At 34.5% G+C, this 23057-nt stretch overlaps 1 pseudogene; it reads left to right on the top strand.

Annotated features, from left to right (window-relative positions):
- The first annotated feature begins 474 nt into the window (after nucleotides 1-474).
- The window catches only part of LOC149562827 (pentatricopeptide repeat-containing protein At1g11290, chloroplastic-like), a 60200-nt pseudogene continuing 37617 nt past the window's right edge, over nucleotides 475-23057 (top strand).

Below are 23057 nucleotides of genomic sequence, written 5' to 3'. Positions count from 1 at the left end.
GCAAGAATAGGAATTGAGGAAAGAAAAATAGATAGTATTTAGTAAGACATTAGAATTCATTAATGCTTTTGACCCCTAGTATGACCCATTGAAAGATAAGAAATACTGGGGAGCTAAAATGAAAGCATTAATGAATAATTTTGCTATAATAATCCAAACCGTGAATGAGAAGAAAGCCATATATGTTGAGACATATCTAGACAAGGTTGCAGAGGAACAAAGAAGGAGCAGTAGAAATGTGGTATCTCCTAGTCAGTATACTTTGCAGAGAAGGGTAGGTTATGTAATGGTTCAAAGTGTGCAATAGGTACCCCTTCATCAGAGGCCAAGACCAGGAAGTCCATTTGTAGCCAGCTCTCCAAAAAGGTAGAAATTAGAACAGGGATCTTCTTCTTCTCAGGTAGAACAATACTCCCCAAGCCAATCCCCAATCCGAATCGATGATGAAGCATCTTAATGGAGCAGCTTAGAAAAATGGCTGGAGAAGGGGATGTAATTGTTGCTTCTAAAGACTTGGAGATTGGAGAACCACAAGAACCTCCTACACCTTCCTTGGACTTAACCATTACTGATTACCAAGGTAAGGAAATTGATCTAATACTTGCCCAAGCTTCTGAAAGGTTTATTAATGATGAGAATTTTGTAAAGTCTAGGGCTTTTGCTCAATTTTTATGGAGATTAAATGTGGGAAATTTTGAGAAAATCTGTGAGAAGATAAAAGTAGAACAGCTAGACAAACTTGATTTAGATATTAAGGAAGAGGTGAAATCTAAATTTTTGAATGATTTTGCTCAATTTACTCTTGAAGTTGGGAGGAAAATAGTTAAACAGTCAGGAGTCCTCCTTCTACCGGAGTGGGCTATAGAAAATGCCATTATTTTTTATTCAGTAAGGAAATAGAGGGATGTTCAACTAAGGACTGCTGAAGAAATACTACAGGCTCATAAAGGAGTCAAATTTGGTGATGACCACCAAGCCCTTGTTATATGGTCTATGGAAAAATGGACAATACTAGAATGCATGAGATTCCCATTGCAGAGCATACTAGTGTATTGACAGTGTTCAGGGCTCGTGAGATAGGTGGTAAAAAAATAATTGGGATGGCATCAGAGATGCTAAAATTTGGTAGCATGGTGTCTAGCCAAGAGGAAGATAAATTTTCCCAACTCAATGCTAGGTTTGAAGAAGTTTTGAAAGCATATGAGGAGAGGGGTATGCAAATACAATCATTAGAAAATAAAGTAACCCAGATGGAGAAGATTCTTGGGAAAATAAAAATAGGAGAGACGAGTAAACCTAGGATTGCATACCCCCCATAGCCACCTGTTGGGCCTTTTAAATCAACACCAATTATTGAGATACCTAATACTCTAGAAAGGCCTTAGTTCTATACTGCAGAGGATTTTGAAGAGGAGAAAAATAAGTTATATGCAATGCATGTATAAAATAATAATAAATATGAAGAAAAATTGGGGCAAGGTATCATGTATTTAATAGACAAGATAGAATGGCCTACATTTCTTGATCAATTAGTGAGGATTTTAGCTATTGGGGATGAATTGAAGCAAAATGAAGCTATATTCAGACCCATTGTATAGAAGTGGATAGAGAGAAATTTAGATATCACTACTATGTGTATATCTATTATTTAGCTAACATATCATTAGATAGAAGGAATTTTTGATTTACCAAATAAGTTGCAGGGTTTTGATGATAAGCAAGATTCTTTCTACAGAAGATTAACTATTTATTTTTCCAACTAGTTTGCAGAAAAATTTGATTTATTCCCTTGTGCTCTAAAAACAATTGATAAAATAAAGGAAAAGGAAGAATGGAAGAGGGAGCTAGATGAAGTCTTTTGTGAAAGAATGAATAAGGTTATAAATGAAATAGGCCATTTGTTAGGGGCAATGAAAAATGAGGAGTTGGTAAAAGTACGGATATTCTATAACTCCATCAGAAAAGATTTTGTTGATATAGAGGAAAATGCAAATTCTTTAGTAACTATACAAAGAGAAGTTCTAAATTTTGACTGGTCAGAGGACACTACCTATAATAAGTGGAAGGAAGAGTTTATGTCTACAGAATGGATAGAAGGAGATGATGAGGTGGAGAATGATGATGAAGAAGAGGGTACAAAAGTAGAAGCCACCTCTGCCACTGATGATAAAGACAAAGAGGATCGTCAAGTGGCAGGAGGCGGTTCATCACTATCACATTTGATGGCCACCTATCCCGAGGAACCAAAACACTAAAGGAATTCGATCATAGTGTTTTTGTCTCCCCAAAGGGAATAACAGAAATGGACCCACAAAAGGATTTTGAGTGTACCAGTCTTTATGTTATTCACATTTTGCCATTTTGTGATAGGTGTATGTAAATATTTCTTGTAAAGGACACCTGCCAATTTATCTTAGCCTAAACCTTGTTGCATCTCAAACTATATAAGTGAGATTCTAGGGCTAGAGAAGGGTATAATTTCTATTATTTCTAGGTGAGATACTTAGTCTATTTTCGGTCCAATGTTTGGAGCAAGTTTATGATGTATTTTCTCTATTAGTTCCTGAGATTACATGAATATAGAATGATCTTTGTGTTTCTTCCTAAGGTCATTCTAAGTTTAGTGTAAATGTATACAATTTTCAAAGAAAATGAATACAAATTATGAGTTGTCCCCATATCAATTCTTTCTGAATTTTGTCTCCTTTTGATTACTTGGTTATCTTGATGTTGTATGAGTAAAGGCTTGTGCAATTGAATGTAATCTAGTTAGGTTGTATATTTGTTCATCACTGCTATTAGTTCAATGGATTAAGTAAAAGCTTTGATGAATTTGATAAGGTTGCTACAGTAGTAAGAAGGATTTTTGAATGATGAATTCTGATAAGAATTGATGATAATATTTGTTGTAAGGAAACAAATTAGATCTAAGGATTTGTAGTAGACTCTGAGCCCTAATGGATTAGGCACTGGTCAAATTGATTCAGCTGGAAGAGAAATATGTCATAAATGGTTTTCAAATGTAGAATTATAATCAATTTTACTTTTATTTCTTGTAGATCTTCAAAGTTGGCCAATACTTGTTTGCATGGAATGTTTTAGCTTTAGTTAGCCACTATTGCTGAGAACACGTGCAAATCTATAGAAGAATTTTGGCCAAATCTGTTATATGGGATGTGTTTATCAAATTGTCAAGAATTATGCATGTATTTGAGGATTTGAGATGAGAATCAGAATGAAACTAAAATAATTCTCGTATAGTGTTTCCTAGTATTGAATCATCCCTAGTTTTGCAGAGCCTAAAGAGTAGAAAACCACCTTTGGTTTTGTTGAAGTTGGGTCCAAATGGTTTGCACACATAATTGTTAATCAGAATTGGCTAATCCTTAGATTGTGTGAGTGATATCATTTTGGTATTGAGCATTTTGTTTCTTAGTAGTTATAAAACTCCAACAAACTCATCTTAAATCTCAAGGCTAGAAATGTTGTAGTATTTATCCACTTCCAAAAATTGCTCTTGAGCCTTATTCTTTATTTTTTGAATATCTTTATATAGTCCTTGCATGCATTTATTTCTTGAAGATATCTTCTCTATCCAATCATCTAACTTATCTAACTCCTATGCTGAATAAATCTTCATTAGCATCTGGTACCTTTGCCCTTTTATGGATTTTAGTGCTTGTAAATCAATGGCCTAGGTATGCACTTCATCCATCAGCCCAAAATCTTGATTTATAATGGTAACCAATTTGTTAGCATTGGCTTGGATGTTGTGTAGAAGGTTCAAATTACCTTGTATTATTTGTGATCTTCTTTCCTCATAACTGTGACACCATTTTTGGCAAGCGTCCAAAAATGAATCCATAGGTTTCCATGTCTCCTTTCTTTCTAATGTGGCTCCTAAAGTAATATCTAGTTTAGTCATGTCTATAGGACCTACCACTTCATTAAGATATCCTCTTAATAGTTCATTTTGTTTCCATGGAATTAAAAGCTCTAACTCGTCCTTGTCAAGGTTTGAAAACACTTGCTTGAGGCTCGTGGTAATCAAGACTTTTGTAGTATCCACTATGGGCTTTCCTAGTATGACCTCCTTCATCTAATAATCTTTAGGAGTCAACTCTTTTGTGTCTATATGAGGGATCAAAATGAAAATATGTGCCAAAAGATCCTGATCTTGATTCTTCATTATGAAGGCTAATGTTTTCGCATCACCCTTGGGTGGCTCATGCTTCTTAATTGCTTTTATTAATTTTTTCATGCCTTCCTCTTCTATCAATTCCATCTACCTTAAGAAGACTTCCTATTTTAGTCATGATTCCATTGTCCCCATTGGTGACATGTACTATGTTGAAGAGGTAGGTTCAGATGCAAGTTCCTTTCCCTTATCGCTCCTCTCCAAAGTCATCTTGTGTTGAGGAAGAACTTCAGAGTGACCTTTTGTGTCATGTTGGGCTAGGGACCTAGCCTCTATATTAGGAGGAGCTTGTTTCCTTTCTTCTACTATTTTTCCTTCCTTAGATACTTCATTGGCATGTAATTACATATATTCTCCTTCTTTTAAATTTTGACTCTCAAGTTCAACCATCGAAGGAGGTAGGGCCAATGATCCTTGATCCATTATTGATGATGTATCTTGTTCTAGTGGAGGAGAAATTCCAAGAGTTCCTTTTGGTAAGGGAGGTAGTCGATTCCAATCTTCCCCCAATGGCTCATTCCTAGGAGTGTCCCTTATTCTCTCTCCTATCATTTCGATACCTACAGGCATGAAGTCAATAATTGAGAGATCAAAAATGTCTTCTCCCACCTTCCATTTATGCAAATCCACTTTTTTTATTCTTTATCCAAGGTTTCAACATGGATCGATTCTCAAGGGATAGAAGGCAATGTTTGAGTCAAACTCCTTCTCCTCTCCTCCTCTACAATTGTCGTCAAGCGAGTCCTCTTATTCAAAGGGACAAATTAAATTTGCTCCCATTCCTCCTCATCTTTGACCTCAAGGATGGTTTATAGAACTTGAGGTGATGGAGTGCTATTTTTATTTAGTCTCCTCCTCTTTACACCTACCACCATCATCTCTATTCTGGATCTTTTGGGTATTGACAAGGAGGCTTCTCCTCTCAAGGCTTGACGTGGTGGAACTCCTTCCTATGTTGACTGAACCTATTCTTGCTCAATTTGAGCTTATTTTGGCTTAGGTTGGGCTTCTTCTCCTTAAGTATATGGTTCTTCTTGAGCCTCTATATATTTCTCTCTTACCTGAGGGGCTCCATTTCTCTTCTTTCCCTTACCCTTTTGTGTCTCAAAGTACTCGACCTCTTGCTCATGTTGGTGCACTATTTTTTATCTCACTGGTGATTTGGTGGGGTAGGTTGGTATGGTGACTTTTCTTCCTTTACCTCTATTAGGTCAAGTTGTTGCTTGAAGAGGTAGGGCTTGAGGAACTAAATCCATTTGGAAAGGCTTCTTGATCCATTCTCTTGTTAATTCAACCACATGTCTAGCTTTATGATTGATATCATCATTCTCCTCACACCCAATTTTTGCATTCATAATGGGCCTTTCATAAATCTTGTCCCTTTTGTACAAAGGATCTAATATCTCAGGGATATCCTTGTCCCATTCTTTGAGGGGTATCTCCATGTTCAACACCTTTTTAGCCAATTGTAGGTTCATTCTACAATAGTCCCTAATGTGGACATTGTAGTCTTCTTATTACACTCATCTAGTAATCCTCTAATGCCTCTTCTAGAACAAACTTCCTCCCTACTAGATGTTGTACAATCTTGGTTTTGTCAAAATGAGAGCAAGGTTCCTAGTAATCTTCTAGAGGATATTGATCCCAGTTTGAATCAAATGTAGAAATATCCTACTTTTACTTTACCTCAAAGGCTCCAATTCTAATGGACCACACCCAAATTTTCTTATGTTGTTTTCTAACTCTGTCATATGCAAAAGATAGTTGCCTTGCTATCTCCAATAATATTATCTTATCTGATGGATATCACAGGCACTTCTTTGGTCACAAGAGGGTACCCACTACCTAAAGATAGGTAAATGTCTTGAACTAGATGTAGTAAACACCAACTTGTGTTATCTATGCAACAACTTCCACTAATATTCTCTTCACATAATCTCCCTTAATGAACTTGATGATGGAAAATATAAAACCATCATTGACCACCCTATATCAACACTTTACAGTGGGAGCTTCTTCTTCTTCACTAGTTGTGAGTACATGACATAAGGTCAAGCATTTGCATCTTGCATGCTCCCTTTTCAATATAATTCAAGATAATCTATGGTTCTTGTTGCCAAAAGATATGCTATATAGGATGTCATGTAAAAGAGGGGATCATTCTTCACTAAAATCAATTGCTCATCTAGATTATCACTGAGAATTATGGCCCAATTAATAGGCATCTTGCCTATACTGATGGTTTTTATAAAATGTACCATCCATGTCTCTAGATGACTTGCTGCTGGAAGACCCATGGCTCTACTCATGAGAAAAATCAAGTAGCCAACATCATCTATAATGTATACATGTGTCATGTCAACGTTTCCAGCTCTTCTTCCCAAGGGTGTCATGTCAATTAGGTACTTTTCTTGTACCAACTCTTTGGCCTCAGTTTTGTTCTCTCTGTACCATCAATTTGTGTCCTCATAAGTGATCCAAAGGTACTTATATTCCCATGGAAGATGAAAGACCTCTTCAATTTTTTGAGGTTTGAGATCCAAAACTATCTCTCTGGTCACACTTTTGACCACCTTCTCCTCTAGTATATAGTGATTAGCTAAGGTCATGATAAGTTCATATGATTGAATTGATGTTGGGTGAGAAGAAATTTTCACCAAACCACTTTGGATTATAGCTGACACCATGGCTGACCTATCTTTAGGTTTTTTACACATGGTCAAAAAGATGTTCCAGCCAATGTGCCCTAATTTTGTGTCTCGAATCTCTAAATGTTTGTCTTGGAATCGAGACCTTTTTGGTGCTCCTTGATAATTAAAAAAGACTAGCTTTGGTGCTAACTTTTCTTTTATTAAGGATGCGGATGATGTCATTATATCTACACAAAAGAGAGAAATGTCAGTACCATTAATGTTAGAGACCTATGATGACCTTTGGACATGACTCAGACTAACAGACGATGGACAAAAACTCATCAAAAAAAGGCAAAATTGACCAAAATCCCCTCTCATGAGCCTAGAATGTGCATGTGCACACCTTGCACACCTAGTACACCTACACAAATTTGATTTTATCTTTAGCATTAAAACATATATAAAAGTTCACTGTTGTGCACTTTGTGCATGTGTGCAACGTGTGCATGTGTTCAACTGCACACTTGATCTTATGCTTGGGCAAGTGCTTTAGGGGGGCACATGGTCAATTTTGTTGCACATGATCACCTCTTGAGGGTGTGCATGTGCACATCAACAATAGTTTATTTTTATACCTTAGTTAAGGTAGATGAAGGATGCAAAGGAGTGGAGCTGAAGATGGTGTGTAGGTGGGCTAATCAGAGGGATAGAAGAAGATAAGTGACAAATAAAAGTGGGTAGGGTTTATTTATAGGCCTAGGTGTGATAGTGTGCACCTTTAAGGGTGTGTACATGTGCATGTGTGCATCCTCATAAGGAGGTGAGTGTGCACTATGCATTCTTAGTGCACATTTTCATGTGCACAAGTGCGCACTTTTATACTTTGAGGCCAAAAATGAATATCTAACCCCTCAATACTACTCATGGTTTCCTGAGTAGGCAATGGGGACTGACCTAGATCTAGAGGAGGGTCCTAATGACTGAGGCACCTGATTGGGTGCTCTAAGAGGACTTTTAAATTATGGGGTCCCCATTTTGTGACTCAAAATAGGGCATGTGTTGTGAGACCAAAACACTTATGTTGGTTCTATCAACATTGATGACCTATCCTATAAGTGACTGGTAAAACTACCAAGTATCTCATCCATAGGCACCTTAGGGAGGTTTTCACCTCTACATATGTCTTTTCTTTTTACTTTTTTTTTCATTTATGATACCACTACAATTTGATTTTTGTCATCAGGGTGCTTTTTCTTATTTGTTCCTATCTTTACTTTTTTATTTTTACTAAGATACTAGGTATCTGCTTCAATCATGTTCATATTTGGTTCAGTGATGGAAGAGACTATGGGTTCAAGAGCATTTAGATAGAAAGTTATTTCATAGTCACTCTTGAAGGAAAGGAGCTTGACTGGTTGATATTGTCATGTCCAGTCTATGAGTTTGGGATGCATGAGTGATAAGTAGAAGGTTTCAAGAGTCAATGATGTGTTCATCAAATTTGACAATTGCTAATTCAAGGTCTACAGGTCCTCTTCAGAGGTACTAATCCTGATAGGAACCCTATCATAGTCAGCTTGGTTCAAAAAAACAATGTGCAAGCCTGACTCATTTGGCCTAGTCTGAGACTCATCAACTACCTCAAGTTGGTAAGCATATTTTTGTACCACATTAATGTCCAACTCTATAAATATAATAGAAGTATACTTTTACTCCCATTTTTAAGAATTTTTTCTTTCACCTCTTTCTAGGAGTTTGGAGATGACTCTATTGATATATTCTACCCTTGGGCCATCACTTTGAGAGTGAGAGGTTAGTTAAGACAAATATTTCTCTATTCTATTGTTAGTGTGTTCTTTATTCTTTCCCCGGAGAAGGGATGGAAAAGGAATGAAGTCAACATGCTCCAAAGAGCCAGTATTTGAGAAGGGGTCATAGTGTTCCCCTTGGTAGTTAGGATTGGTTGTCTACATTTGGAGCCATTTCTCATGAGTAATCATATCTTATTTTATTTCCTCTCTTGATTCTTATTCTAGTTCATTGGGATCTTCATAAAAAATGGACTAGTGTTTGTAGTAGTGAAGAACCCCACACTAGTTTTATCCATTGGTCGATGTCCTTCAGTGACACTTAATAGGTCAATAAGAGCATCCTTATGATCACCTATGGGTCCTTGTCTAGGGTAACCCATATATTGCAATAATTAATAGTCATTACTCATTTTTTTGAGTGGTGATCTTAGTAGAAGTGGTGGATTTCTCAATGTTCTCTCCTTAGTAAATCCACTCACGTGCAACTGTTTCTTCATTCTCCTCTTTCATAGAAATAGAGGATTGGATAAATGGCTTGTGTTTAATGACATAATAGATGAAAAGGATCTCATGGCCTCATAAGGCTTTCCATAATACCAAGGAGAGATGGGGAGTGACATGATTGATTCCAGATTGTATTCTCTCATGTCAATTCTTAGTAGTTTTATCCTTCTTTCACACTCTGCTGTTGTAGCTCTAGATTCATTGGATGCTTTTTTGTGTAAAACAAAAGTGTTTGTTTCTATCAAAGAGAATTTTAGGGTATAGTATTGTCACCTAGCACTATGACCTCAGTCCTATTGTATGGGAATTTTATGCATTTATGGTATGTAGAGGAAACTTCTTGCATGTCATATATCCATGATCTACCCAGCAATATTTTGTATAAAAAGGAAAGATCAAGTACTTGGAAAACCATGTTCTTTTCAATAGGTTCCACTCTAATTGGAAGTACTAAGAGACATTTGGAAGATCTCTCTTCTTCAACATATGCTTTGATAGTTATTTTTCTCCTTGGATCAATAGTGTATTCAAAAAATCCCAATTGCTTGAGTAGGTCATATGTATAGATATTTAAACCTATACCTCTATCTATTAGTATGTGCTTTACAAAAAAATTATAAATTTGAATTCTATGTGATGGAGAGAATTGTGTAGATGATTAATTAGTTTTTCATCCTCCTTAGAGAAGGATAGCTAGCGAGGTGAAGTGGGATGACTTGCCATGTTTTGGAACCTACTGGCATCAATGCCCTTAGGGATTTTTTTTTTATTAGGGTCTTCTCTAGGATCTCCCGATGAACAGGAGATTGTTCGAGCAATTAAAAAATAGAAATTAGAGATATAGTGCTTTGTAGTTGGTCCATAAGATTATAGCCAGCCATAATAGTAGTGAATATGTTGTTGGAAGATGGGGCTACCATATGTTTAGTCATTGACTATTTGGAAGGGCCAACTCCCTTAAGTGTGACCTTAGCATGGTTGTGGGTCACAACATTTAAGTGATCATATGTCATTTGTATAGAGGGACCAACTCCCTTGAGTATGACCTTAGGTTGGGTTGATATTTTTAAGTTCTCATTTTTGGATTTAAGAGACCACAAATGTATAGAATAACCTAAGGTAGATGTTTCTTTCTTACCTTTTAATTTTGATCATATTTATGGAATCATAGATGAGTTCCAACATATTGATGAAATTATCACTACTATTGTATGTGTAGTTTACTTTGGTGTCCCTTCTATTCATTTTAGATCCCTCACCTTATTCATACTTGGGAAGAGGTTCCTTCTAGACTTTGTGATAAGAATTACTTTTATGGCCATCTACTTCAACTTTGTCATTATCGATTAGGTCCTAAATGACATTTTTGAGCTTCAAATAGTCATTAGTTATGTGACTATTTTTCTATGTAGGTGCACTAGTGGTCATCATTCCACCATTTCCCCTTGTTGGACTACATTTCTTACTTGGAGCTTCCTATTTCTTTGTATCCTAGATGTTTCTAGACAAGTTAAAGGTTGGTTCTTTTATTTTTAGCATGGATGTGTCCACTACACCATCATAAACTATGTTTTTGTTCTTATTCTAGGATTTTACCTTATCCTTGTTGTTGTTATGGTTTTTTTTTTGTTATTATTTGATATGTCCTTGCTCAGGGTAAGTTCTCTCTTTTTTACTATGGCATCCTCAATATGCAGTGCACTTTCTACCATTAGATCTAAATTGGAGAAGGGTTGTTTTCTAAGTTCAAAATGCAACTCTGGAACAAGATTGTTGATAGAAATTTCAATCCCTTAGGATTCTAATATTTTTTGGGGGTCATAAATAGATCTTCCTCAATCTCTAAAGAAAGGTAAAAAATGATTCCCCTATGTATTTTTTAGTGTTGTAAAGATCCAACATAGACACAACATGTTGTATGTTGTATGTTGTATGAGTATTGTTGAACAAACCATTATACCAGCTGATCGAAAGATTGGATATGAGGACATAGTTTTTTAAACCACTCCATAGCTTTTCCACTAAGACTTAGACAAAAAATCCTAGTGAGGGATTTTTGTTCATGTAGAAATTCTATGCCAAGATCATAAAACTCTCTCACATGGTCTTAGAGATCAATATTTCTATCATATTTATCATATTTAGGAATCTCAACTTTCAAAGGAAAGGGAGGCATGTAAATATCCCTATCAGAAGGGAATGGACAAATTACCTTGAGTAAAAATTTCATTTTGGGTTGTTCCTTTTCCTTCCTAAGTTGGATCAATTTTTTTCTCATCTCCTCAACCTGTCTATTTAGGATTAAGTATGGTGATGATTCTTGTTTTTGAATCAATCCCTATATGTTGAAATAAGGTTGGAGTTTGGCTCCTCATGACTATAAGTGCATGAAAAACTTATCCCTGTCCTAATTTAGGGTTGTGTTCATTATTTTTTACAAAGTCTTATCCTACTAAAACCATAATATGTTTTATTTACTAATATATTCATCACTAGAGAATGAGTTAGTAGTTTGAGATACACGTTGTAAGCTATGTTGTGACACATGGTGAGTAGTGTGTTGAGAAGCATGCTAAGAGACATGTTATAAACAATGTTTTGGTTTAATCATTGGTCTCTATCTTCATGGAAGTATTTTTTTTCATTCTCTCTATGAAGCCTTTATTGTTTTTCCATTTGGTGCAAGAGTTTTTCTATTATGTTGTTATGTTTCTCCATATGTGATGTTGGATAAATAGACACCTTAGATCTAGATGAAGAGGATGATTGTGAGATTCAAGAGATGATGTAGCCAATGGATTGATCAACCAAGAGTTAGGAATGATAATGAATGAACTATATGTAGCTTTGGATTTCCTTACTTGGCTTATTTGACTCCTAGTTTGTACATACATGAAATAGATTGTAACAAATTGATTATACCACTAAAGTTTTATTGATTTCCTAATTTCATAAGAAAAGTTAAACTTGTCCAAGTGATGATGTAAAAATAAATAACTTGCTACAAGATGTCTAAGTCAAGGCTTGAATTCCTATTATGTAACACTCATGAATAAGAAAAGATGAGATTAAAATAGACAATAAAAAGAATAGACAAGTGATATAGTCTACTAATTGAGACTTGTAGTCAATAGGCTTGAGCTTAATTTTTAGCAAAAAGTAGTCCCAACTTGTTGTGACATACTAGAGGATAGAAAAGTAGCTAAGAAATCACAATAAAAAAGTTGGTTTGATAGAACTTTTGGACCTAAAAGTGTATTTTGACAGAGAGTAAAATCATAAAGTAGAACTTTCTAAAGGACGTGACAATCTGAAATAATACGATAAAACTATAGGAACATAATGATAAACCCATGCAAGATGGTATAAGTCTTGTGTTAGATCTCCATTCACTCATTTTGAAATTCAAATCTCCATTTTCTCATTTCTTATTTCATTGACTAGCCTCCATTGATTTTTCCATCATTGATCTGGTTGGCATCTCCTAAAGCAATCACTCTTCACAAACTCACTTCACCTCTATTGTTCTTCTCTTCAGAACTTCTCCTTAAGATCACCAATCAACAATGAACCAAACTTAGAAAACTTCTCTTATGCCTCCTTAAATAGGTAATTTTTATCTTTTTCCACTTAAATGTTACCATTGATCTCAAGGTTAGCTCAGATTCATTGAATCCCTCCATATTTTTGTTATCCTTCTTCTAGAAACTTAAGATCAAATCCTTTCCTTTAAATTCATAGAAAACTCTCCTCATGCATTAAATATGCTAGCTTATCAATCCTTATCTTCCACACACTTTGACTAATTCAAAATTTCAATATTGTCAACCTCACATTCAAATCTTCCTCAAACTATAACTTTTATTGTCACTCGACAATCATTGTGTTTGTTTTCTCGATCATTACTATAAATCTCAGAATACACTATACTTTCTCACTCCACATCAACAAGCTCACTTGACCATTATTATGCCCAATCACTTTTGACACTTCTTCATACATTTTCTCAGTAATAACTAACACTCAGTTTGAATTATTTCACTTGGCTTCTACATAAGCTCCTTAATATTCTACTTCAACTCCATTGACCGTGCAACACTGATACTTAGTCAAGCTTATCCTTATGACTTGTTCACACTCTCAACTTCATCCAATTGTCTTCTTTACTTTATGTATTGATTGAAAAACACATATTGTCAAGGACTAACTTATCAAGTGCCTATTGTATCTCCATGACACTTAACACATCTCAGCTAAACCTTTCACTAGGTCATCTCATGATCTCTTCTTTTCAAATCCTCTTTATCAATGAAATGATATGGAAATCTAAACTATTAGTAAATGTCTCTCTAGTAGGTTTGATATTCTGCCTTACCAATAGGTTTGGCATCAATGAAAATATAATAATTGCTCTAATTGTAGTTTCCAACAATTTCCCTCTTTGGCATTGATGGCAACAATACTCATACTTCACTAGTTACCTTGCAATCAACAAAGCTTTAATACTTGTATTGGAAGCATCCTCTATTTTTAATGTCTCTCTTTCTTAGTTTCATTATGATTCTCAACTAGGTAGTCTTAGGATTCTCCCTCTATCATTTCAATATTTACTCTTTCTTACTAGCAACATCACAACATATACTAACATATGTCTGCTCTTGACAATAATTATTCTCTCTGCATAAATTCTCCCTGATCTTACTCTACCTCTTTGTATCATACTAATCTCTCCCACTTTATGTGTACTTCTCATACATATTCTCCCTCTCTATTTGATAACTTGTATGGTAACTCAATTATACTAATCTCTCCCTCTTTGGCACAATGCCAAAGACATCAACTATACATGCATATTGATGTCACTATTTTGACTAATGTAGAAATTGTGTCTCAACATCAACTCCTTGTAGCTTCATCTACTCATAGTTCAGTGTCTTGCTTTCACACCTTTAGGAAGATCCTAAAGTGTAACCTTCTACCTCAATGTTTATGATATTTCCATTTACAACATTTGATGCAATGTAACATCTTTGCATAGTTTTTTTTAGGTAGTTGAATGACCCCTAACTTACCTCTTAGATACTCATAAGAATCCTTAGGTAGTGCCTTCGTCCATATGTCAGCAAGTTTTTCCTTTATATTCACATATAACAATTTCACTTCTTTGGCTTGTACCAACTCTCTCAAGAAATGATACTTGATCTCAATATACTTAGTCTTTGTATGCATCACATGATTCTTTGATATGCTTATATTATCACAATATATCACAATAGGTCCAATGATCTCTTCCTTCATGTCTTTCAACAATTGCTTGATCCATACAATGTTTGAACAGTTTACTACAGCAACTACATATTCAACTTCTGTTATAGATTGTGAAATATAGTTATGTTTCATGCTTGTACAAGAAAAAAATATTCACAAGAACAAAGTTCCTCCACTAGCACTCTTTATGTCATCAATATTTCATACTCAATCAACATCTATATATACTTTCAGGTCAAATTTATCACTTATCTTGTACCATAAACCATAGTCTTCTCTTCCTTTTGGGTATCTTAGTAACCTCTTCACTACCATCATATGATTTTCTTTGGGATTGGTAGAGAATATAACAACAATTCCAACTTAACACAATGCCAGGTCTTCTATGTACAACATATTATAGTTTCCCAATCATTGACCTATATAATGTTCGATTCACCTCAATAGAATTCTCATTCTTTGCTAATTTGTATCTAGTCACCATAGGTGTTCCAATTGGTCTTGACTCTTCCATACCAAATTTCTTAAAAAATTATTTGAAATACTTTGATTGAGTGATGAAAATACCTTTTTTCATGTGATATACTTGCAAATCAACAAAGAACTTAATCTCTCCAAACATTGACATTTCAAACTTCATCTTCATTTGATCACCAAGTGACTTGCTCAATGAATATTTTCCTCCAATATGATCTCATCAACAAAAAATTTAGCTAGCAATATATTATTTTCAGCTTCACTTTTTAGATATAGATTTCTATTGTCATTAGTTCTTGCAAAACCAATTTTCACCTAGAAATTGTGTGACCTTTCATATCATGCTCTATGGGCTTGCTCCAAACCATATAAAGCTTTTTCTAGCTTACATACCATATTCCTTTTGTTTAGATCAAAAAATCCTTTATGTTATTCAATGTAGACATCCTACTTTAGAATTCCATTCAAAAATGCAAATTTTTCATCCATTTGGTACACTTTAAATCATCTGTAAGCAACATATGTAAGCAAGGTTCTCACTCCTTCTAACCTTGCAACTCTAGCAAACATTTCACCATAGTCAACCCCTTCCTCTTGTGTGTGTCCCTTACAAACTAGTCTTGCCTTTTTCCTTGTGACTTCACCATTCTCATTCAACTTGTTTCTAAAAACCCACTTACTTCCAATCACATTTGTATCTTTTCTTCTAGGTAGCAATATCCAGGATTTGTTCTTCTCAATTTTCTCAATTTCTTCATTCATTACCTTGATCCAATCTTCATTCTCCAAGGCATCTTTGATATATTTAGGCTCAAACTCACACAATAAGCATGTGTCATTCTTCAATCTTCTTCTTTTCATGAATCTTGAATCTTTATCTCTAATTATTTGATCTAGTGCATGATGTCTTCTCACATACTTGGCCAATATAGGTTCAAGTATGGGTTCTTCTTATTGGTATTCACTAGATTCAGGATGGTCAACTTCTCCTATTGCCTTTGGTCGTAACTTGGCTTCCTCTATTTGTTGATTAGTAGTCACAGTCTATGACTTGACTTCTATTGACTGATACTTAGCAACCTATTAATGCTTGATAGAACTCTTTTGCAAAACCTCAGTAGTGTCTAGCTATTGATGCTTGACAACCACCTTTTCTTTTTTTGGTAAGGTGTTAGGTTCGCCTTCATAGATGTAAAAAAACTTTCTATAATCTCCAAGTTCTTCGTTGCATCTTCTCTATATTTCTCTACAAACTCATCAACACCAACATTTGCACTTCCCACAATTTTGATAGTGTTAGAATTCAAACACAAAAAAGCTTTACTCTTTGTCGAATAACTTAGAAATATGACATCATCACTTTTTGCAACGAGTTTACATTTTCTTAAATCTTTCAATATGTAAAATTTTCTTCCAAAAACTTTAAACTAATTCACATTCGGTGCATATCCATACCAAATTTCAAAAGTTGTTTTGTCTGTCCTCTTCTTCACTTGAACTCGGTTATCCATAATTGATCTATTCCTTCTCTCATATATAAAATTCTATGGTAGTGTCCTTGGTGCACTCATTTTCCTCTTGATTCCTTTGTCATTGTAAAATATGTTGAACTAGTTTGGGATGAATTTACCACCTATGTCTAATCTCAAAAATTTTAGATTTTTTCTTATTTCTTTTTCAACTCTAGAAAGATACCACTTAAACATTTGAAATGCATTAGATTTTTCCTAAAGAAATATTACAGTCATCATTCTAGAAAAGTCATAAACAAAGAAAATGAAGTATTTATCACTAGAATATATTTGTATTTCAATAGGACCACACAAGTCAATATGAACCAACTCCAAAATATCATCATAAGAATAGGTCTTTCTCTTGAAACTAGACTTTGCCATTACTCATTGAACATTGTTTACACATCACTTTATTAGGTTTACTTAGTCATGGTACCCCTCTAACTCTTTTCATTTTACTAATTCTTACCAAGTTATCAAAGTTCACATCACATAGCCTCTTATACCATAACCAAACATATTCACATTGTGCAAATAGACAAGTATCTTCAGATAGGTCTACATAGAACAAGTTGCCTCTTTCTTTTTCTCCACTTCCAACTAGTTCACTAGTAGCATCATAGATTTTTACCTTCTTTTTTTGGAAATCAACTCTATGGCCTGAACTTATCAATTGCTTGGAACACTCAATAAGTTATATTTCAAAACATCAACCAAATATGCATTTTCATACTTGATCTTTTCATTTAATTTAATTGATCTTTTACCTTTCACATAACAAGGTGCATCATTACCAAACTTAACAGTTTTCCATTATAATGTTCTATCTTATCAAACTTACTTGTATCACCAGTCATATGATGTGAGCAACCACTATCAATTATCCATCTATCATTCTTACTCAGTGTATATAAACAATGAGTGTTCATCTTAAGTAGAAAGGGATGAAAGGGATATAAGATCTACCTCTAAATCTAAATTACCAAAGGAGAGATCCAAATTGATCAACCAAAAAGGTTAATGCACAAAAGAATCAATCTATGGAGAATATGAATAAAGAAGAAGAATTTATATTTTGTTATAGAAATTATTTATTGAAATCTTGATTGAATTGAAAATAAATACCAACCTTAAAGTAGAGTAAATATGGAAAATTTTGTTTTCTGATGTCTGTGTACAGTTTCAAGAAATTTTGCAAATAGATCTAGACTAGAAATTTAGAAACAGAGAAAACCCAGAAACATTTTGCCTTTTTAAGGAAGGCCAACCTTGACCCAAATTCAAGGTAAGATCTTGCCTCAGGGTACAATCTTACCACAAAAATTTTACCTTGACTTGTAGTAATCCAATGGAAATCTTGTTCACATATTTCGAAAGTTCACTGAAAAGGGTACTCAGATCTACACTAATATTTGTTATCCTGCACCTGCTCCTGCAAGAAAAAGGGGTTTTGTTTGTTGGATAAGGGGTTTTCCTTGGTCAAAATTTGGTTTGGAATTAACCTTTAAAAATGGAATTGAAATTGCAAAGAATATAAACAAAGTAAAAGGAACTATTCGCCTTGCTTATGTTGAAATCCTTGTGGAGGATTCAAATCCTGGAATCCACAAGTATGGATGCTCTAAATAAATGTAGAATTGAATGTAGGATGTCTCAAATAAATTTCACTAGATCTTTAACACCAATATTGAATGGTTCTTGGAATAGAAAGAAGCTTGAATGAATGCGGATGTTAGAATCTTCAACAAGAGGGCTCCAAAGAGATTGAATCCTTCAATAGCTATTAATGGATCTCCTTGATGAATTGAATGCTTGAATACTTGGACACTTGAATGCTTGAAGAGGAATGAAAGCTTGAATTCTTTCCTTCTCCTTGTTTTCTTGATCACTTGATTGCACTTTTTCTTGAATTCAATGGAAGGTGGATGCTTAATCATGGAAAATGGATGTGAAAATGAGAGAGAAAGGCTTCCTTTTATAGTAGTCTAGGGCACAAACTTAAAGAGAGGTCAACATAGGAGCATTAAATTCCAATTAATCCTTAACCCCTATAAATGGACCTAAATTAAATACAATTTAATATTTTACCATTATGGAATTTGAAATAGCCAACCCGAAAGCAGGAAATAAAACTTTCCAAAGCCCGATATCCTGAAACCTCTAAAACCTAAAATTTGGACCTAGGGTCAAGGTCAAGGTTGACTCTAACCTAGGTCAAGGTCAAGGTCATCCTTGACCTAGGTAAAAGTTGAGGTTGACCTTGAGCTAGAAGGTCATCCTTGACCTAGAAGGTCAAAGATCTTAGATCTTCATAAAAGACTGCTACAAAAGGGCTAGAAACAAGGAGAGAGAAGTAGAATAGGTGGGAAAAGATAAATCTAGTCAAATACCCATTCAAGGTGCTTTACATGACCCCAGACCACCTTCTCAGAGGGCTAAACCATTCCTAAATGGAAGTGCTTCATTTTTTGACACATGTGAGATCAGTGCAGTTTTCTCATCTTCATCAAAATCATCTTTCATCTCAACATAAATGACTTATTCATCATGATCATTTGAATTACTATCAGAACCATCATCTTCAACACTATAGAAATATTTCTTACATGTTTCCTTGTGGTCTCTTCTATCTATGTTCTCTTTATAGTCTTTATCATCTCTCCTTCCTTTGTATTTGAAGTCTTTCCTTTCAAATTTATCATCTAGATATTTGGACATCTAGCAACAATATGACCAAATTTGTTAGATGTAAAACATATAATAAGAAGTTACCTTACTATTTTCCTTTTCCTATAAGAAGTCTTCTAGCCAATAATGCTTCAAGTTCACCAAGTTCATCATCAGATCCACTATCACTTTCTACATACTTTCTTTTCTTTTTTTTCTTAGATCCATCAAGGGTTAGTTGTGCTCTGAATGAAGATTCAACATTTTTTGGGAAGTAATTATCAAAATTTGATAATTCAAATGCAGTAAGTCTACCAATCAGACTATCCAAGGTCATATCATTACCAATTGAACATCCCAGTTCTTGTAAATACTCTAGTTGCATAGATAGGGAGTCAATTCCACAATACCTTACTTATCACAGTCTCCTCAATTATATGTCCTCCAACTCCTCTGATATCATTCACCACTTCTTTGATTCAGTCATAAATTGTCACCTTCTTGCATTCTCATGACATCAAATTTTCCTCTCAATCTTTATGCCTTAGCTCTCAATATATTCTTGTCTCCTCCATGGACTTTTGCCAACTTGTACCATATTTTCTTAGTAGTGGTGCATTCCTTTACATCATCAAATCATGCATAACTTAGGGTTGTTGCAAGTTCAATCATCAATTTGTTGTGCTCTTTCTTATCTTTCATTTGTTCAACTATCATAGGTCTAGACACCTCAATGTATTCACTGTCCAAGTAGTAAGATGTGGAATCTCCAATACCAGATAAGTGTAATATCATTAGTCATTTCCATGATGGGAATTTCTCCTTGTTTAGCTTAGGTATCTCTCTCTTGTACATCTTGATCTTTGGCTCGAGTACCTTCAAACTCTCGTGACAAGAACCAAAGCTCTAATACCAATTATCCTAATGATTTAGAATAAATAATATGTGGGGGGTTGAATCCATTATCCTTAGCTCTAGATGTACCAATTCAACTTTTAGTCACTTCAAATAAATTAATCAATCTCAAATACCCACTCGGTCTCTATAGCATATCATCAACAATTTAACATTTTGAGAAATTACCTAACTCTCTATCTTTATATGTGTCAACTTCCAATAAATAAACTACTATAACATATAGCATGCATAACAATAACATCCACACATGAAAATAACACTTTGATACTAGGATTTAATGTGGAAGCCCAATTTATGAAAAACCACCAAATAACATGCTACCAATTTTTAACTCTTTTGAAGTGAGCTCAATTAAGAGCCAACCATGTTAAAGGTTATACAACACACTATTAAATGTGACCTTGTTAAAGGATTTAATCAATCTGTTAGGAGTGGCCTTGTTAGAGGACTTTAGAACTTTCCATTAGAATATCACCTTGATTAAAGGATTTACAAAATGACTTTTAGGTCAACCTTAATTAAAGGATTTTGACTTATATAATGGTAAGAATGTAACAGTGGGTTTGTTTTGTAAAGTACAACTCACTTTGCAAATTTAGATCTCCACTCACTCAACTACTAGTTCATTGACTGACCTCCATTGACATTTCTATCACTAATCTACTTGGTATCTTCTCAAGCAATCACTCTTCACAAACTCTTCACACTTCACATCTATTGTTTTCTATCTTCATAACTTTTCCTTAAGATCACCAATCAACAATGATCCAACCTTAGAAAACATCTCTTATGCCTCCTTGAATAGGAAATTTTGATCTTTTCCTACTTAAACATCACCATTGATCTTAGGGTTAGGTCAAATTCATCGAATCCTTCCATCTTTTTGTTCTCCTTCTTCTTCTAAAAACTTCTAATCAAATCATTGTCTTTGATCCCATAGAAAACTCTTCTTGTGCATTAAATATGTCAGATCATCAATCCTTATCTTCCACTTGCTTTGACAAATTCAAAATTTCAACTATGTGAGCCTCACATTCAAATCTTTCTCAAACTATAACTTTTTCTATCACTCAACAATCACTATGTTCTTTTGCTTAGTCATTACTATGTAGCTTGACACACACTATACTTTCTCACTTTCCATCAATGACCTCTCTTGGCCATTAGTATGCTCGGTCACTTCTTACACTTCTACATAGATTTGCTCGATAATAACTAACACTTGACTTGAACTATTTTTCTCAACTTCTACATAAGTTCCTTAATCTTATGCTTTAGCTCCTTCATTGACTGTGCAACACTGATACTTGGTCAATCTTATGCTTATGACTTGTTTCAACTTTGAGCTTCATCCAACTATCTTCTTTACTTCATGTATTGATTGAACAACACATTATCTTTTTAAGGACTAACTTATCAAGTGCCCATTGTATTTCCTAGATACTTAACAAATATCAACTCAATCTTTCATGAGGTCATCTCATGATCTCTTCTTATCAAATCCTCTTAATTAATCAAATGGTATGGCACTCTATATTGTTAGTAAATATATTTGCAATAGGTTTGAAACTTTGTTTTACCAAGAGGTTTGACATCAATGACAATATAAAAAATGTTCCAATTGTAATTTCCAATAATCATACAATAAAATTGTGTATAATAAGCGATACAAAAATCTAAAAGTGTTAAATTTTGGAAAATTTGAACCAAAAAAGGACCATTTAACTTGGTGTTTTGAAAGATTGACTATGTTGGACATATTTTGACAATTTTTTGATTGACAAGTTGATATATTCATACAAATTTTTGTTGGCCATGTAATTTTTTAGAAACACTCACACAAGATGAGAGATTGTTTTCTCACTCCTAAAGCTAGTTTTGGTTTGTAATTTTTTGAACCGAAGGCTTAGACAACCAAATCTACCAATGCTAAGTATCTATAAGAAGGGATGTGATATATCCTTGGTTGGATATGTTTGTTTACCCTTATTTTAGTTTGGACTCTCTTACTAAGGTTTGACAACACAAAGCAAATGGTAAATGCAAACAGTCCAACTAGGGACAAAGGAAGATGGAAGGATGATGGTCAATGAGGGACTTGAAAAAAGGAAAATAAAAAACATGCCTAGCCCTATAATAGAAAATGGCTTAGAAGACACAATCTTTTCCTGCAACTTATGTATATACCTGCAGCTCACATATTCGTATTACCCCCTAGAGGGAGCCTATATTTTTATTGTTTTCAAGGGCTCAATAGAAACATGTTCAAAGGTTACCTTGCAATAGAGGCCTATTTCATGTCTACCTTTAAATGCCTAGGTGTATACCTATGGTGAGTTCTTGAGGAGAGATTATTCCCCCTCATACAAAGATTATGCCCCATTTTAGAGGTCAATTAGGTGGTCACTAGTTAAAGATTTTAGTAATGTTTTTCATTCAAACCAACCCCTAGTAATCTTGTAAATGAGATTGAGATCTCTCAACCTAACTAACACTTGAAAGTTTACACCCTTGGTAAGAAAGGTTGGGAGTAGGGCCACTCAGTACAATAGATAGAGCAACCTCAAGATATAAGATAAATCTTGAATCTAGAAGATGAATTAGATGTGTCTTTGGAGTCTTTGGAATCTATAAAGCATATTTCTTAATGTGGGGTGGGATCACCGACATAAAGAATGTTTCCATATGGGTCATTCTCAAAGGTTGATCCCTCAAAACAACAGAACCAACTAAAGGTGATTCAACTGACTATGGATCAAATCTAAGGGACAAAGTTTTTTATTCTCCTAAAAGGATATTAATATGCTCCTCTACCTCTTCATTTCAAAAAGACACATTAGACATGTTCATCACCAAGATAAATGTTATGTCAACAAATCCACAAGCTTCTAGGTTTATAATTCTCTCAAAGAGAGAAGGGCATACTCTATTCACAAATAAACAAGTTGTAACACAAATTATCTTTCCTTACTCTCAAAAGGGTCTATCTCATAGCAAGATCTAGGTTTTTTATTTCTCCATGGTCACGATCTCCATGTAACAAAGAGCATACTCCCCTATCTCACTA

This window comes from Cupressus sempervirens, chromosome 4 (assembly GCF_028749045.1).
Source record: "Cupressus sempervirens isolate cs-2001-9-10 chromosome 4, ASM2874904v1, whole genome shotgun sequence".
In the NCBI taxonomy this organism is placed as follows: domain Eukaryota; kingdom Viridiplantae; phylum Streptophyta; class Pinopsida; order Cupressales; family Cupressaceae; genus Cupressus; species Cupressus sempervirens.
Note: the sequence above shows the minus strand (reverse complement) of the source record. Positions and strands in the feature narration are given on the sequence as shown.